This window comes from Aulonocara stuartgranti, assembly GCF_965226115.1.
Source record: "Aulonocara stuartgranti genome assembly, chromosome: 12".
Taxonomy (NCBI): Eukaryota; Metazoa; Chordata; class Actinopteri; order Cichliformes; family Cichlidae; genus Aulonocara; species Aulonocara stuartgranti.
The window spans coordinates 8,180,469-8,199,075 of NC_138948.1; the positions used below are offsets into that span (position 1 = coordinate 8,180,469).

The 18,607-nt window shown below is 42.0% G+C and overlaps 1 long non-coding RNA gene across 3 annotated transcripts; it reads left to right on the forward strand.

The window, feature by feature from the left end:
- Positions 1 to 8,200: 8,200 nt before the first annotated feature.
- On the forward strand, positions 8,201 to 9,150 carry LOC309718815. 3 transcript variants are annotated; one of them, XR_014280088.1, is made up of 4 exons: positions 8,201 to 8,459; positions 8,576 to 8,643; positions 8,737 to 8,838; positions 8,961 to 9,150. It is a non-coding gene; the product is annotated as an uncharacterized lncRNA (long non-coding RNA). The 3 variants fall into 3 exon arrangements; XR_014280089.1 differs by having other exon boundaries at positions 8,737 to 8,809; XR_014280087.1 differs by having other exon boundaries at positions 8,737 to 9,150.
- Positions 9,151 to 18,607: the final 9,457 nt, after the last annotated feature.

Consider the following 18,607-nt stretch of genomic DNA (forward strand, 5'->3'; position numbering starts at 1 on the left):
CATTCTCTGTGAAGAGAGTTTACGGTGCCGTTCACAAATGCAGGTCAAAGCTTTTTTATGCAAAGCAGAGAAATTCTGGAAGACATGGACACCACATCCTCAGGGCTAAAGAGCAGTGAGACCATCAACTCTTTTTATCAGCACACATTTTAAAAGCCTGCATCTCTGATGGCATGGGGGTTTCTTTGAGTCTATGGAATTGGTAGCTTGCGCATTTAGAAAGGCACCATCTGTGCTGAAAGGTAAATATACATTTTACGGTCCCATTCAGGTGACGTCTTTTTTCAGGGAAGGCCTCGCATACTGGACCCAGAACTAAGGTAAACCACATACTACATCTTAAACACAAGGCAGACTTCCTGAACAGAGTGGCCTAAAGTAGAGAGCTGTCGCTAATTAACATTTTTTTTTAGTGTGTCACGAACAGTGTTGGTCAAGTTACTTGAAAATAGTAATGAGTTACTAATTACTGACTACTTCTCCAAGAAAGTAATCCCATTACTTTACTGATTACTTATATCCAAAAGTATTTTTTTACCTTATTACTTTTTTACTTTTTAAAAACATGATACACATCCTGAATACGTAATAAAGCAATAGACCTTTCAGCCGAGCTCTATTTTTTTCTGCATAATCCATCAGATAAAATTGAATCAAATGAAAAAGTCTCTTTTTAAAACTTGTTTTATTAGTTTTAATCTTGTAACTTTATGCACATTGCATCAAGCAAAAACTTAATTATATGCAACTTTGACTTGAAATCTGTTGAACATTTAAACCTATTTTCTGCATTTTCCAGCATACAAAATAAAATAGTTTTTTTTTGTGTTTACACTCACTCTTTCAAATAGATGCAAGTAAAACACAGCAATAAATAAATAAAATAAAATATTCAGTGGCACTGAGTCCTGTTGCTCTTAAATCTATTTTCACCTGTTTAGTTTGAGTGAGGCTGCTGGAGGTTTGCCCGGTGCTGCAGCGGTCATGTCAGTGGGAGGATCACATTCCCGGGGTGGCGTGCTAGGTGCTTGCTCAGATTTGAAGTTTAATTTTTCACTGTAGAAAGACATTTTCTTCCCACGCAGAGTGTACAGAGGACGCTAATCTTTATGTCAGAGTACCGTAATGTCAGTACTTCCAAGCTTTAAAAGCTGCACGGTCGTACTCTTTCCCGCACTCCATCCATTGTTGATCTGCACACGTCTGACGTCATTGTCATGAGACACTCTCACAAACGAAATCACTGTTCAGTAATGCAGTATGCTTCCGGGAAGTAACAGTAATCTAATTACTTTAAAAAATAGTAATCCCTTACTTTACTCGTTACTTGAAAAAAGTAATGGGATTACAGTTACTGCCCATCTCTGGTCATGAAAAGAAAACTACAACAAAGATGATCAAGGACTGTTGAGCGAATAGACTCCTGTATCGGACAAGAACTTGACAACATTGATCTCACAGATGTGTACAAAGTGTTGTTAAAAGACGTGAGCAGATTACACAGTGGTAAACATGCCCTGTACCAACTTAAAGTGATACATTTTCTCTGTGTAAACTAGTTTTGATAAGTTTTCTGTGTTTTACTGTGAAGAAAATAAACAGTAGGCTTATGAGATTTAAAGTGGTTACATTGTGTCTTTACTTACATCTTACACAGCATTCCAGCTGTATTTGAAATTTGCATTTGTAAATGAGAAACCCAGTAAACCCATACTTGTTAGCATAATGCATAGAAACCATAAAAACTTTAAGCTCTTACATAATATGGAATGGAACTGAAAATCACAACTTATCTTACTCTAAGGAGCCAATATTTGTTGGTTTGCTGCATAGAAATTAACATAAATCTTATTTAGAGTCTATGGAGAAACTCAACCTCATTTGATGTCTGCACCTAGAGGAAAAATATTGCTGCACACAACAGTCTTCTTGTTCACTCATAGTCAGTAATAAATCATCTCTTTTTGGGGGATTTCCTGACCTGTTTTTCCTATAATTTCCCTTAGGAGAAATAGTGAGCAATGAATAAATCAATTTAAAACAAATTATACTGTACAGTTTGAGAATAACAAGTGAAAGAAGGGAAAAACAGGAGATAAAGTATTAAGCCATGAATTTGATAACTGAGCAAAAAAAATATTAGATATTGTGGAGTCTCATTTATAAGCCAATAAAGTTTTATTTTGAATATCACTGATTAGTTCAGACAAATAAAGATTGGTGAGGTAAGATGAAAATCAAAAAGCATTTTAAGATCTTAAACTGTTATCAGACTGAGATGAGTGAAAGACTGTTTCCTGGGAGCTTAATTGAAGAATTATTAGAAAATGACAAAAGTGAGCTCAAAGAAAATATCTCATCTGGTTTCATTTAAACACCAAATGCCTTCCTTTTCCTTTTGAAGTAGCCCAAGATTCCACCAGGTTTTCATGCAATACTAAATTTTTGGTTTTAACCACCACTACAAATATCCCATGTGTAAGCAAACTTAGGGTAATTTCCAGTTTATGTAGTTTCTAGAGCTAACTTTATTACATAGTCAAAAAGAACCCTGGACTGTATTACTTCTAGGTGAGGGATTTTCAAGCAAGAAGAGTTCGTTGGGGGAGTGTTTGAAAATGTAGTACAGTCAGTAGACATGTAGTTCAAGCTTATTAAGCATCCTGAACTTAAGGGTTAAATGTACTTATGTATGGAGTAGCAAGTGCAGAAGTACCCTCAGACATATTATGTGGCACTTCACAACAATTTACCATCTGTGTATGGTCATTTATTGAACTTCACATTCTGAAGTCATATATACAGTGAGTTTTTCTGTGGGATATGCACAAAACAACATGGCTGACATTGTGTGAGACCCAGCCAACAGCTAACGAAGACAGACAGCCATTCATGCTCACATTATACCTGTGGTAAATTTAGACTAACCAATTAACCCAACATTCTTGCAGAGGAAGCCAACGCATGCAGAGCAAACCCGTGCAGGCACAGGGAGAACCTGGAAGTTCTTTACCTGCAGTAAAGGCATTAAAACTCTTCACAGAGAGGCCTCTGCTGAATATAGAATATTCTTGCTTGGAGACAGCACTGCTACTACATCTCTATGTCATCTAACAATTTAATTTCTGTTTATTCTTTTGGCTAAATTCATCTTATCCAATTTGTGGGGTGTCTTTATATAATAGGCAGTTACCTCAGACTTTGGTTACAGGCTGTGTTGGGACAGACTGCTCATTGGAGTGGTTAATAAATTTGGAGGAGGAAAATGGACAAGATAACTATAGGAAGGGTATTTGACTGACTCATACTGGAAAGTGACAGAACAGCTTTGAATAAAAACATTTTTTTTCTCTGTCTTAAAGTGATGCCTACAAATGGATGTAAAATACTACTATACTTGAAACAAAAAGCTGAATTGGGGACACTGGGTAAATCAGTGTCTGTTAAGTACACTGTAAAATTCTATCTGAGATGATTTTTTCACTATAGTACATTTTCAAGCCCTAATGTATGTGGAAGCTATCCATCCATCCGTCCGTCTGCTCATCCTTTCCAGGGTCGTGGGGGGCGCTGGAGCCTATCCCAGAATTGAATATATCTTCAAACAGAATTGAAGATATATTCAGTGCATACAGTTCAGATTTAGGTGTTTTAGTAGTATACATGTCTTTTTTAAGGGCAACATTTGAGACCAGAACAATTTAAGTGTATCTTTTTCTCTGGACGAAGCCAAAAACTCCCCACAAAACAACAGAGCCAGTGGATCCCATTATTGTAGAGGCTCAGGATTTAGGTTCTCTCTTAAATTTGTCACCATTTAGCAATAACTATAGTAAAATTTTGTTCTTGTCAGCTGACATAACATTAGATGTGTGCTAATAATTCCAGATGGGGGCATATGGTATAACAGAGAAAGAGGAAGCTTTAGAGGAAACACTTCCAGTCATAAAGCACACAGAAAAAACAGTGCACCACCGTTCTCTATGAAAGATTCACAACTTGTCAGCAGTGGGAAGACTCCACACTAAAGAGACACTGTAACCTTTTCCTATCTGCTCTTGCAGACCTGTCTGAGAGGCCCATTTCCTCAGCGGGGTTCAGTCATGGAGGAGATGGTAGTGGCAGAGAGGGTTTTCCCAAATACACTCTTCATCTCAAATGTTACTCACATTATAATAAAGCCAAGCTCGAACCTTTCACGTACTCAAACACTTACACACTTTGAATCATCTTAGGAGACTACCGGGGCCTCCACATCCCTTGAGATGACTGTGAATAATTGATTTTAACCAGGGAGACGTTTGCGCCCCACCCCCCATTTCCATATAGAGGAGAGTTTCGAGGAGGTGATTCAATAGTTGACTGATACTTGCAACACTTCACCAAAGTTTGAGAAAGTACATTTTGTAGGCCTAGGATTTCCCCCCCGAGGAATTTGCGAAATAATATCAAGTTTCCGTGAGAAATCTGAATGAAATTTTATCGCGTTCACTTAGATGTCAACATTTAAAGTAACACGGTACTAAAGCAAGGCTTGCAATATACTAAGTAGATGATATGCACCAGAAATGTTTAAGAAATCAGAATATTGCCATGTTTAAGGACTTTTGCTGGAACATTTTATGCCCTCAGGATAACTGGTGCAAAAAGAAATAAATAAGCAAAAACATAACCCCCCAAAAAAGACAACAAAGAACATTTTCACTGGTGTCACGGTTATCTAATCAGATTTCACCTCACTCTTACTGAACTTGGAGTTTGCTTAACTTTTTTCAAAAGGCTACATTCCCCTGTGGTTTCTCTTTCCACCGCCTTCAGTGTTGTCTTTCATTTCTGGGTCATGAGAGGGAAAACAGACTGGGGCGTTTTTGATGTGTCGAAACGTTTCCTGTAGAAAAGGTGTGTAAACACTCAGCATCTCACTCAGGAGGTAAACATGACAAGGCTTTATTACCCTAGTTTCCACAACTTTGATGTTTGGGAGATGGCATTAACATTCTGGAGGGAGGGTGAGCTTCGTGCCGTGTTTATCTGATTTCCCTTAACCTAGGAGCTTAAAGCAGTCCATCACAAATTTTTGTGCTCTTAAGTCCTTTTCTGATTATTCTCTTGCTGTTTAGTTGCCTCTGGCTGCTGGTAACAGTCAATCTGACATCAGACAACATTTTTGAGAAACTGGAGGGCAAATATGTGCTGCCCTTTCAAAAGATGATATCTCTCCGATATCATAACACCTGCATTACTCTCAGTTCTGGGGCTTTATAAGGACTAATGGGCATCCAAACTATTTAAAATATGATTGATGTACTCTTAATGGAACATTAAATTTCATAAAACGCCTGGGGGATAACCCTTCCATGACTGGCAGCACAGGTTTCCTGATTTTTACGAATAGTGGCCTGGGTAATAAAATGCATGCAGAGTATTAGTTATGCATTTAAAACTGGTCACTCTGGCCTCTTGCGCTTAGCTTGGAGTCAGCTGGTGTCAATACTGTAAGCCCTGAGGTATCATAGTTCAGAAACCAGTGATTAAAAAGACTAATTAAGTACTGGAATGTACTGAAAAATGATTCAACAGAAATTGAATGGTGAAATTACTTTTCCACAAAATTACACACAGTAGTGTTTGATTCTTCAAACCCTAAAGCAAGTAAGTTCATTTAAAAAATATCTGTGCATGAACACTATTTTGTAGTTAAGGTTCTAGGACAATAATGACAAGTTTAGAAAAAATATTGTTACGCTTTGATTAATATTACACAAAATTTGTGCTTTTAGGCCAAGACGCTGCAGGCAACTAAACTAAACTTAAAAACTGAGTGTTTTATACACATTATGAACTAAACTTCAGCTGAAGGCTAATGAGAGAACACAAAATCGAGATGTTAACTTAACAAACTTATAGAAGCATCCAATACGAAATCAGTATTGAGGATGTCTTTTGTATTACTTTGTAGCATGTGAAATGTGAAATCTCTATTTCACAACATGATTGCCTGAAGTTGGCAGTTTTTGAGCAATAATGAAGGGAAAAGGTATGTTTAGTTATTGTATTTTACAGTAATTTTTAACAGAAAAAACATGTAATCTGATTACAATAATAATAACATTAGGGTTGCTCATTTTTACAGGTTTGCAAATGTTCTCTGAACTCCTCTGGTGACTTTTATTTGCCTTTATTTATAAAGTTATGTTTATAAAACCAATTCATCAGTAAATATTTTCTCCTTGCATACACAGGCTTTATGAATAACAAGATAATACAGGACAGGTAAACATAAATGTCAAAGCATAGTACAAGATGTGAAATATTTTGAATAATGCCATTCATTTTATTTCCTGTCTTTTATGACAGCATCTCAAATGCACGATTTTTAGTTGGATCATCAAGAGCCTGTTACTTCAGGGAAGAACCAGCCTGCATCTGTTTGCCACCAGGGGTTGCTATTTCTTTCTTCCACAAATAAAGAGGTTTTCTTTTCTTCTAAATCCAATCTTTTTTCCCCTCCTACACCTCCTCCCGGCGGAAGCTCCCCAAATAGCAAAGCAGCACTTCAAACAGACGCCAACATCCAAAAAACTGTTGACAGGGTCCAGCTTGGGGCTGTCCAGTTAGGGAAGGAAAGAGAAGAGGGTGTGACGCAATGATAGATACAAGCCAAAACACCTTGGGAATACATGTTTGGGCCTGCAGTGCAGCTTATGTTGATCCTGTAGCTTCATTCAGAGGCGGATTCAGTGCAGGCGCCTACAGAGAGAGCCGTAATTCCCTCGCAGATTGGAACTCCTCTTCCCACAGAAACTTTTAAGAATGGCAACACCAGGCCAACCACGTTGGTCGTGAGGAGACACATAATCTCCAAAGAAGGCTGATGCAAGATCTCAGTGTGAATGAATAGTGTGGAGGAGAAATCCATGATAATGCTTAGTCACTAATGTCAGACTTTTGTCAGCATTTAAGGCAACCAAAATAACTTTTTTGTCATTCATACATCTTGAAAATGCTTCACCTAATTACATAAACTGGCTTTAATGCAGAGCTTTATTGACATAAGCCTGTTAAGAGGGTTTCAGAAATGACCAGATTCGTCTTTCCTGTTTCTCCCAAACAGACAGGAAAAGCTTTTCTCTCCATCTATTCCCTTTAGTCTCTAGCCGTCTCTGGCTCCATGCATATAATCCTAGACCAGCTCAATGGCTTGCAATATGGGCCATTATTCACTCCAATACATTTTCTCTGTGCCGGTCAATAGCAAAGGACGTAGTCGGAATTGAAAAGTTTATTTCTTTCACGAGAGCAGATGGATCTGACCACAGGGGCAGCATCACAACAAGCCCTCAACTTATGTACTCCACAGTTTTTATAGAAAAATGGTGCCCGAGGATGCCCACATTTTACCCATGCATCTTGGTTTGTTTATTTGTCCCTTTTCCCTGTCACTCAGGTGATTTAAGACATTTATTTATTTGATATTTATTAGGAAATAAGGTAAATCCTCAGACGTAACAACTTGTGGCAGGTAGCCTGACATGGAATTGCAGTCTTTCACTTCATTTACTTTTAATCTGCAACAATTCAATCAGGCAGCTTGTGTGTGCACCCGGGTTCTTCCTTGTGCTTTATCCTTGTTATATGCCTTTCTTTTTGCTCATTTGAGGATGAGATGTGTGGAAAAGGAGCGTGAGGATTTCAATTTGGCCCCATTGCAGTCAGGTGAGCTGGGAATAACGAGAATAACGAAATCAGAGAGGTGTACAGTCAAGGTAAGATATACCTGATTTTACTCAGGGTAACATTACACCATTTGTGTAGCAGATAATAAAATGTAAGCCATACCACATTTGTGTGTGGTAGCAAAGCTTTAAATAGATCTTATACCTCTGATTTTGCATGATTAAGGCAAATGACTATAATCTGTATTAGCCTTCTGTACTGTTATGACTACTGTCTCATCTATTTGCGTCAAAGTCTGCTGGATGATTATGTAGTTATAGAAAAAACAGAAGGCAGAGCAGCCTGCAAAAACTGAAATCCCATATTAATACTGTATATTTCAAAAGCATGACCAACAGCTACCATGGGGCATGGACAAATGTAATTTGCATCTAAAATCTGATTTTTTTTGTCTTGTGGTTTAACTATTTTTGTCTTTAATTACTTATTTCTTCTTCTTTAAAAAAAAACAACTTTATGTAGCCAAGTGAACTAATACTACGCATGGAAAGGGTTTAAAAAGAGGGAATTGTGTTTTTGACTGGTTGCCTGTCTACCGGAGGTCTGTTGTAGGGTTGTCATGGTGATGACTAGACCTCGCGTTTTGGGGGTATACTGTCCCTTTAAGAGCCGCCGTAAGCCAGAGCACGCATGCACTCAAGTTTGTGTCACACTGAGCGCTGTGAGCGGGAGCACTGGAGAGTTAGAGACTGCAAAAGATTCTGTGGCTAGCTACACACGAGGTAAATGTGCTAAAAAGTGTAGCATACTGCAAAATATTGTCACCAGTGTTGTAGTAGACTGTAATTAGCTAAGTTTCTTTAGCAATGACTCCATGTTTGTGACCATTTCTGTACAGTTCTTAACGCGCGACGGGTGCATGTTTAATGGTCACGTGCTGTGAAAGGGACTGAAGAGCGGGTTGGCGTGAGTAGTTACAGTGTCCTAACAGATTTCAAAGTTGTTAAGTTTATACTTTTACTCACTTTGCATAACTCTGTATGTTTCTGTTTGATTCAGAGGGGAGATCACTTGCTGTGTGATTCCTGCGTGTGTACTTGTCCTAGCACAGTAGCTGTGTGGAGAAACCGAAGTGAGTTCATGATGTTCTCCCATAGAAATGTATGTTTAAAAGAGAGTTTACAGTGCACTTTATTGCCAGTTGACCTGCGAAGTTGTGGGATGTAAACAATGTGTTTATTTGTTTTGTTTTCTCTTTTTTTGTTGTATTTGTTTCTTGACAGGTCACTACTGTTGTCTATACTGTTTGGATTTAACATGTACATATGATAGTTACTGTTGTCTCAGACCCTGAAAGGCAGTTTAGGCTGAGCCAGTGGAATAGTTAAATTTTGCCGTTTCACTCAAAACTACAGAATTAAAACTGTGCTCCTCCGAGTACAGTCGGAGAATAAAAAAGCCCACAAAAGAGTATTTCCTGTGTCCTGTCTCATTCCCCATGACCGGGCCACATAGTTTGGTGTCAGAAGTGGGATTCTCAGGTTAGTTTTGAGTTTCAGTATACACAGTGAGTGGGGCTTTATAGACAACAGTAGTGGCTTAGAAGATCCCAGTCCTTCCCAGAGGGCGGCAATCGCAGTGTGGACGTCCTGAGGTGGTTCGGTGCAGTGGCAGTTGGTACAACAGGAGCCTGCTTCAGCCATTGGACGAGGAGGGCGCCTGACACAGATTTTGGACTGTTGAATCTCATCTACAAGTGACTGTGGGAATCTGCTGCAGTAAAGACTCAGAGACATTGCAGTATGTCGCAAGAGGACGAAGGGGAAGGTCCTTCAGGGGCCGGAGCTATCCCCACTGAAGACAGTCAAGCTGCCTCGTTGTTTGACAGTGCAGGTAACCCGTTGGTGGAGCTACAAACAAAGATTAACGAACTGAGTAGGAAACATGATGCTGTTATGTCTAGTATTGCTAACATGGGTAATGTTCCAACCAGATCTGTCGTGTACATTCCAAGAGAAAAGGTGATTGTACCTTTTAGTGGGGAACCAGCTAAAGATGCTTACACTGTTGATGAATTCATAGAAGAGGTGGAAAGAGCAATAAGAACTAGGGGTCTGCGTGGAGAGGATCAAACCGACTTTATCCTCTCACAGCTGAAAGGGTCTGCCCTAGAGGAAGTTAAGTTACGTATGGCAGGCCAGGTGAAGCAACCGAGTGATCTCTTTTCATATTTGAGGGAGGCATTTAGAGAGAAGCGCACCACACCACAGCTCTTGCATGCTTTCTATGCACGCCGCCAATTAGATGGGGAAGACCTGCGAGATTATTCACATGCACTCTCTCAGTTGCTCAATGCTGCAATACAGCAGTCCCCTAATGTAGTACCCAACACACAGCTGGCACTTCGGGATCAATTCATTGAAGGTGTGCATGCCCCAAATCTTCGGCGTGAACTACGTAGGCTCACTAGGGACAAGCCTGAGTGTAGTCTCTTTGATGTTAGAGAGGAGGCAATCATGTGGACTATGGAAGATCGTCCACGCAGCACTAATGTGGCCAGACATAGAAATATAGTGAGTGACAGGCCAGATGAAAGCTGTGAAAAGACAACCTCCACCAGTGATGTACAGACAGACTTTACCATGGCTCTGCAAGAGATGGTTAAAATAATCACACAACAGGGTAAAGCCATAGGGGAGTTAACTAATGCAGTGAGGGAGCTCACAACACAGACTGCCAGTTCTGAAGACAGTAGAGGTGTTAAAGCTAAGCCCAAGCCTAAGTACACTAGAGAGGGCCAGCCTATTTGTCTCCGATGTGAAGGGGTGGGACATATGGCCAGACACTGTAATGCACCCCAACAGCCTACGAGCCAGTCTGCAACCATGTCCAGTTCCTCGCTAACGGGAAACGGGAACCCTCCATTGCTATGAGCCGGGCAATGCGAGGCAAGTCAGAAGGCTCAAAGGAAGCTCTAACCAAGGAACATTTTCTAGAACATGCTGTTGGTCAGTGCCCTGAAGTAGATATCCAGATAGGTGGTGTATCCCTTAGATGTCTGCTTGACACAGGAAGTAATGTAAGCACTTTGACAGAAAGCTTTTTCAGAAATCATCTCCAGGGAGAGGATGAAGATATGCACTGTACTGCCAAGTGGCTTAAAATCACAGCAGCCAACCAGTTGCCGCTGCCCTATTTAGGCTATGTAGAGTTAGATGTACAGGTCATGGGGCTCACTATACCTGAATGTGGTTTTCTTATAATCAAAGATGATAAAACAGAAAGAGACAATCCCAAATGGTTGGATTTGTCACCCCATGGCATTATAGGGATGAACATTGCAAAACGATGTAGACAGTTAGTACTCTCAGAGTTTGACACCACTCTAGGGGGAGAGCTGGAGTCCAGCTGGAGGAAGGCCTGCCACTGCGTACAAGCTGCTGAGCTTGTGGAAAAGGTGTCTACTGCCCGTGTTGCAAGCAAACACAAAGTGCGGGTGCCTGCCTCATCCCTGACCACTGTCTATGCAAGGGGCCATGGCAAGCAGTTTGGTAGCGCATTGGTTGAACCAGGGAATGTTCAGCTCCCAGGTGGCTTATTGGTGATCCCAACTCTAGTGTCAACTAACAGCCTGGTATTCCCAGTACAGGTGATGAACATCTCACAAGAGGATGTCTGGCTTCCACCTAAGGCTAGACTAGGCATTATTAGTCCTGGCCGCTGCATTGAGGGTGACCCATGCGAGGTGAAATTTGAGCGCATATCTGCCAACCACGAGGAGGTGACTCTTAACCAAAAGGACTGTCAGGGGGCCAACAGCTGCGTACAGGACTTATTGGGAAGATTACACATAGGTGGCACACCAGGACAACAGGCCGAGGTCAGAACTCTTTTGAAAAGGTATGCGGATGTTTTTGCACTTCATGATGAGGATTTGGGGTACACTGATCGTGTGAAGCATGAAATTCCTGTTGTAGATGAAGCCCCTGTTTCTCAGCCATACAGGCGCATTCCACCAAATCAGTACAAAGAGGTCAGGGAGCACATTTCTGAACTGTTGAGAAAGGGGGTGATTCAGGAGAGTTCGAGTTCCTATGCTTCACCAGTTGTTCTGGTACGCAAGTCAGATGGGAGTCTTAGACTGTGTGTAGACTACCGCAGACTAAACGCGAAGACCAGGCGTGATGCGTTTCCACTCCCTCGCATTGAGGAGAGCCTGGATGCCTTGAGTGGTGCAGAGTTCTTCTCAACCATAGATCTTGCCAGTGGCTACCATCAGGTAGCGGTACATGAGAAAGACAGAGACAAAACAGCCTTTACCACACCATTTGGCCTGTATGAATACTTAAGGATGCCTTTTGGGTTATGTAATGCCCCCGCGACGTTTCAACGTCTTATGCAGGCCACAATGAGTGATTTGGTCTTTCAGATTGTATTGATCTACTTGGATGATCTGCTTGTGTTTTCATCAACATTCCAGGATCACATTGTGAGACTGGAGACTGTTTTGAAAAGGCTGAGGGATACGGGGCTGAAGGTTAAGGTTGAGAAGTGCCATTTCCTCCAGCCCAAGGTCAAGTTTCTCGGTCATGAAGTGTCGGCTCAGGGAATAAGCACAGATCCTGACAAGATAAGCGCTGTGGCAAAATGGCCCATCCCTAGTACTGTGAAAGAGCTAAGGTCCTTTTTAGGATTTTGCAGCTACTATAGGAGATTCATTGAGGGCTTTTCCCAAACTGCGGGGCCACTCCATGATGTGGTGAATGTCTGTGTTAAGGAGATAAGTCCTGTCAGGGCTAAACAGCTTTTTGCTTCAGCCTGGACACCGCAATGCTTACAAGCTTTTGAGTTGCTTAAGGGAAAGTTGACTAGTGCCCCTGTTCTAGGCTATGCTGACTTCAGTCTCCCTTTCACGCTGGAAACGGATGCTAGCAGTCTTGGATTAGGCGCTGTCCTGTCTCAGAAGCAGGGGGGAAGGAATAAAGTCATAGCTTATGCTAGTAGGAGGCTCAGAGGGGCTGAGAAGAATGATCAAAACTTTAGCAGCATGAAGCTCGAACTCCTAGCGTTAAAGTGGGCAGTCACCGAAAAATTTAGGAGTTATCTGCTGGGGTCCAAGTTCACAATCATAACGGATAACAATCCCTTGTGCCACCTGCCCACTGCTAATTTAGGAGCCATTCAACAGAGGTGGGTAGCTCAGCTGTCTGTGTTTGACTTCGATGTTAAGTATCGCCCTGGCCGCTGCAACACTGCCGCTGATGCCCTCTCTCGGCAACCAACAGTTGACACGGCAGAACCTGACAGTGAGGATGCAGAATATGATGGCTCTATAGCCATATGTAATGTGCTAAGGGCAGGTACAAGTCTAGGCTCAGATCTTGTCATGGCTGGAGTTGAGGCTTGTAGGATCAGACTGCTGCAGGCCTCCGAACCAGATGGGGAAGCAGTCAGTGAGGCTGTGCTGGGCAACACCCCAACGATGCCTGGTTATTCCAATGCAGAACTCTATCGCTTCCAAGTGTCAGACCCAACAATTGGTGTCTTGAGAGAGTTTTGGAGCAGACAGAAGAGACCCACCTACAGAGAGAGAGGGGGTCTGTCTAAACCGGTACGTTCTCTACTGAAGCAGTGGCCTCGGATCAGAGAAAAGGATGGACTGCTATACCGTGTAATTGAAGATGCTCACCTTGGACAGTGCCATCAGCTGCTACTACCTGCCTGTCTTAAAGAAAAAGTGCTCAGGAGTGTGCATGATCACATGGGACACCAGGGAATCGAACGCACACTGGGATTGTTGAAACAAAGATGTTTCTGGGGAGGCATGTTTGAAGATGTTGAGCACTGGGTGAAGAAATGTCAGAGGTGTGTGTTAACAAAGATGCCTCAACCCAAAGTTCAGGCACCCCACGCTCCATTTTTGGCTACCCGCCCACTTGAAGTTGTTGCTGTTGATTATACCACCCTTGAGCGGGCTACAGATGGTCGTGAAAACGTTCTTGTAATGACTGACGTGTTCACCAAGTTCAGTCAGGCATTTGCCACACGAGATCAAAAAGCAGATACCACAGCTAAGGTTATCCTGAAAGAGTGGTTCCTGAAGTATGGGGTACCAGAGCGCCTGCACTCAGACCAGGGCAGGAATTTTGAAAGCGCAGTGATTGCTGAGCTATGCAAACTGTATGGAGTGAAGAAAACGCGTACAACACCCCACCACCCTCAGGGTAACCCACATTGTGAGAGGTTCAACAGGACTTTACACAACCTCTTGCGTACGCTTCCCCCTGAGAAGAAGCGGCGCTGGCCCGAGCATCTGTCAGAGCTGGTGTATGCTTACAATGTCACGCCGCACTCAACGACAGGGTATTCTCCCCATTACCTGCTGTTTGGGGTCCACCCACATCTACCCGTTGATGCATTGTTGGGCCGGGAGGAAGTGAAGGATGACAAACTGGACTGGTTAGCAGTGCACCAGGAGCGTCTCCAGGATGCACATGCCAGAGCCAGAGAATTTGCCGAACGGAAGGCTGCAGAGAGAGTGGTTCAGCAGCAAGGAAAGGTGTTCTGTCCACCTGTTGACATCGGACAGTTTGTGTATCTCCGTTACCGACCACCAGGAAGGAATAAAATTCAAGATGCCTGGGCAGCCCCTGTGTACAAAGTGGTTGATATCCAAGGGACAACATACACAGTAGTGCCACTGGAAGGAGGGCCGGTGAAAAGAGTCCACAGATCTAACTTGAGGCCATGCGTGGGGTCTATACCTGCACCCAACCCAAGGCTACGTGACCAGGAAGTCAGTTCTGCAGATGAGCACCAAGTGTCTGATACGGAGCTTGAGCATCCAGAGTTTGCCTTGATGGAGGAGGTCCAGTACCCAATGGAGCTGCCAGTGGCTCAGGGACCTGGGAACTTGGTTCCGACGGTCAACGAGCCTGGAAACCAATTGGAGAATGGAACTGAAAATATGGGTGAGGATCTGCTAGGGCAAGAGAGCAGCGACAACCCTGATGACCTCGAGGTGGAGCCAGCAGCTTACCTTCCACCTGGGCCAGGAAGCATTGGATTCTCCAGTGAAGAACCGGTGGCAAAACCTGTTCCAGCTCCTAGGAAAGGAAAGAAAGAGAAAGCGGAGGCCGGTCCACCCACACCTGCTACACGCAGGAGTAGGAGAGAAACTGCAGGGGTCCACACAAACCCATTTAATCTACCTAGGTCAACATGCAATGCAGTATCCTTCAGTCCAGATGTACTCTCCCAGGTGTTAGCCGGTATGGTTCTCTACACCACCAAACTCAGGGGAATGGTGGATGAGCAGGGGGTCACCGAGGACGTTGACTCGTAGCAGGGGAGAATGTAGCCAAGTGAACTAATACTACGCATGGAAAGGGTTTAAAAAGAGGGAATTGTGTTTTTGACTGGTTGCCTGTCTACCGGAGGTCTGTTGTAGGGTTGTCATGGTGATGACTAGACCTCGCGTTTTGGGGGTATACTGTCCCTTTAAGAGCCGCCGTAAGCCAGAGCACGCATGCACTCAAGTTTGTGTCACACTGAGCGCTGTGAGCGGGAGCACTGGAGAGTTAGAGACTGCAAAAGATTCTGTGGCTAGCTACACACGAGGTAAATGTGCTAAAAAGTGTAGCATACTGCAAAATATTGTCACCAGTGTTGTAGTAGACTGTAATTAGCTAAGTTTCTTTAGCAATGACTCCATGTTTGTGACCATTTCTGTACAGTTCTTAACGCGCGACGGGTGCATGTTTAATGGTCACGTGCTGTGAAAGGGACTGAAGAGCGGGTTGGCGTGAGTAGTTACAGTGTCCTAACAGATTTCAAAGTTGTTAAGTTTATACTTTTACTCACTTTGCATAACTCTGTATGTTTCTGTTTGATTCAGAGGGGAGATCACTTGCTGTGTGATTCCTGCGTGTGTACTTGTCCTAGCACAGTAGCTGTGTGGAGAAACCGAAGTGAGTTCATGATGTTCTCCCATAGAAATGTATGTTTAAAAGAGAGTTTACAGTGCACTTTATTGCCAGTTGACCTGCGAAGTTGTGGGATGTAAACAATGTGTTTATTTGTTTTGTTTTCTCTTTTTTTGTTGTATTTGTTTCTTGACAGGTCACTACTGTTGTCTATACTGTTTGGATTTAACATGTACATATGATAGTTACTGTTGTCTCAGACCCTGAAAGGCAGTTTAGGCTGAGCCAGTGGAATAGTTAAATTTTGCCGTTTCACTCAAAACTACAGAATTAAAACTGTGCTCCTCCGAGTACAGTCGGAGAATAAAAAAGCCCACAAAAGAGTATTTCCTGTGTCCTGTCTCATTCCCCATGACCGGGCCACATTTATGTCTCTGACCAGATGGATAAATGTAGCAAAGGCGCCAGATTCTTGCTGACTTTAGGCAGTTGCAATCTTAGTAGCCTATTTCTTACTGTGTTGCCAACATGCATTCAGAATCAGTTACTACTAATCTGGAAATTAAATCCTGTTTAATGCTACTGACTATATTTTCAGGCCATTTTGATAAAGATCTTTAATCTACTCTATATGGTTAATTTGTGAAAACAATGACTAATTTATTCCTCTTTTTGTTCAATTTTCCTCTTTATCAAAGATGAGAAATTCTCAGGCACTCTTGGTCCTACAGCGTTCCTTAAGCAACGGGATGCAGAATTTTATTGTTTCAAATGATTAACTCAAGTGCAAGTTATAAACTTTACATTGAATAATGAATGACACTGAAAATCTTTCTATAGAAACCAAATGTGCTTGAATGCACATTAAGGTTTAGGCTTGTGTTTTGCAACTCTCAGTCTTGCTTATCAGCAGATGAAGGCAGCAGGGGCAGACTGCTGTAGGGTAAAGCATGGTGAATGAGAGAATTCAGGGGTTTAATGAAGAAAATATTGGACAATCATTTGGCTTCAGAAGACTTGGATAATTATGCCAAACTGTTTAGGTTCATTTGTTTGCCATTTTATACACTTTTGGAACTCAGAAAGAACATGTTCAGCTGATTCAAATGGGGACTTTGGTTGTTAAGAGTATAATGTGCCAAAAACACCACCACAAAAATCATTACGTGGGGTGACTGATATTTGCTTTCAAGACTAGGTCTCAGTGCAGCACCAGCTCTCCTCTGTTTTTGTTTCTCAAGGTAATTAGAAAGTATTGTGGTCCAAGAAATTTTCAAAGCATGGAACAAGCATGAATCTCTTCGGATTTGATCTTGTTATCATAGACTGAGACATTAATGTTGAGATTGGGATTCAGAGGAAACCATACCATCTGTTACAGGCCTAGTACCTGAACAAAAAGTTCTAGTTGACAAAAATGATATACAGTCATGAAAAAAAAGATTTTTTTTCACAGGACACTATGCTGTACTGAGAACGACATCACAGACTCTACAGGACTCAGCATGTTAAATGTTAAAGTTCATGGCAGTACAATTATAAAAAGATTGAATATGTATGCAAGCGTTTTCACCAGGAACCTGGAATGTCATTTGGACAAATGAAAACAAAATAGAGATGTTTGGTCATAACTCACAATACTATGTTTGGCCAAAACCAAACACCCTATTTCAGTTGCCAACCGTGGTAATAGAGGGGTGATGATTTAGGGGCTTGTTTAAAGTTGAGTATGAGCTCTTCTACTAAACTATTGCAGAAGCCAAATGTAGGGCCATCTGTCTGAAAGATGGAGCTTTGCCCAAATTGGGTCATGCAACAGGACAATGATCAAGCACGCTAGCAAATCTAGTATAGAATGGCTGAAAACAAAAAGAATCACAATGTTGCAAAGGCCCAGTCATAGCCTAGTCCCCAACCTCACTGAAATGCTCTACCAAGACTTGAAGGGATCTGTGCATAAGCCAATGCCTGCAATAATGTCTTAAAGAAGAATGTGCAAGAATTTATCTAATGAGATGTGAGAGACTGATAAAGCCACACAGAAAATGATTACTTCAAATTATTGCTGCTAAAGGTGGTTCTACAAGCTACTGAAATCACAGGAAAAAAAGAGGACTGTTAAGAGTCCCCCCCCCCCATTTTAGTTTTGTTATATTTAGGTTTTCTTACATGTATTTATATTTGCATCCACAGCAGTACTTAAAAACCAAAGTGAGAGGGTGCTGGATTTGTAGCTGACATCTTGTGCCAGAAAGTGTATAAAGTGTATGAATGACCTTAGCTTATAGGGGGTAATCATTAAACATTTTCAGTGACAAAAGAACCCCGTGATGCATTGGAGTTAGAAAATTGTGGCTATTGGATCTGAAAGTGGTCTGACCTTCAAAGTTTCCCCCTGTCAAGAGAGCTTTAGGTGGACTGTTTTTGCAGAAATAAAAGGTGCCACATGTCACCTGAGGATACAAAGTTGGCGGTGCCCTTTTGTGTGCAGCCAGTGGTTCGTGGACTCTGCTGACTCTGTCAGACTGACCAATGGTCTGTTAAACATTTGAAAATGCCAGCCAGCACTTTGGATATTTTTATATGCGCACTTGGAGTGACTGAGTTTGGAGGAGTCCCAACTTTTATGAAACATTTTAGACTTTGGAGATTACAATTGATCAGGTCTCTTTTGACCCAAAATAGGTGCTTCTTCAACTGCTACAATATGCATTCACCGCCATTTTAATGGTTTTTTTAATTGCCTGTTAAAGGGTGCAGACAGTATTTATAACTTTAACACAAAAAGATAAGACGAGTGAGGTTGAACGTAGCAGATACACAAAGAAATAAACTTAATAAAGTGGAGTTCAGTAACACATTTGTCACTCTTTGTCAGTTGCCACTTGGAAATATTGGTAACTTGGAAGTATTACAGTGTCTAAGACCACATCTCTAGGTTAACTACTGTACGTGTTTATTTGCTCTTTGCTTGCTGCTGGTGTTGACAGCACCTTAAAGGCAGC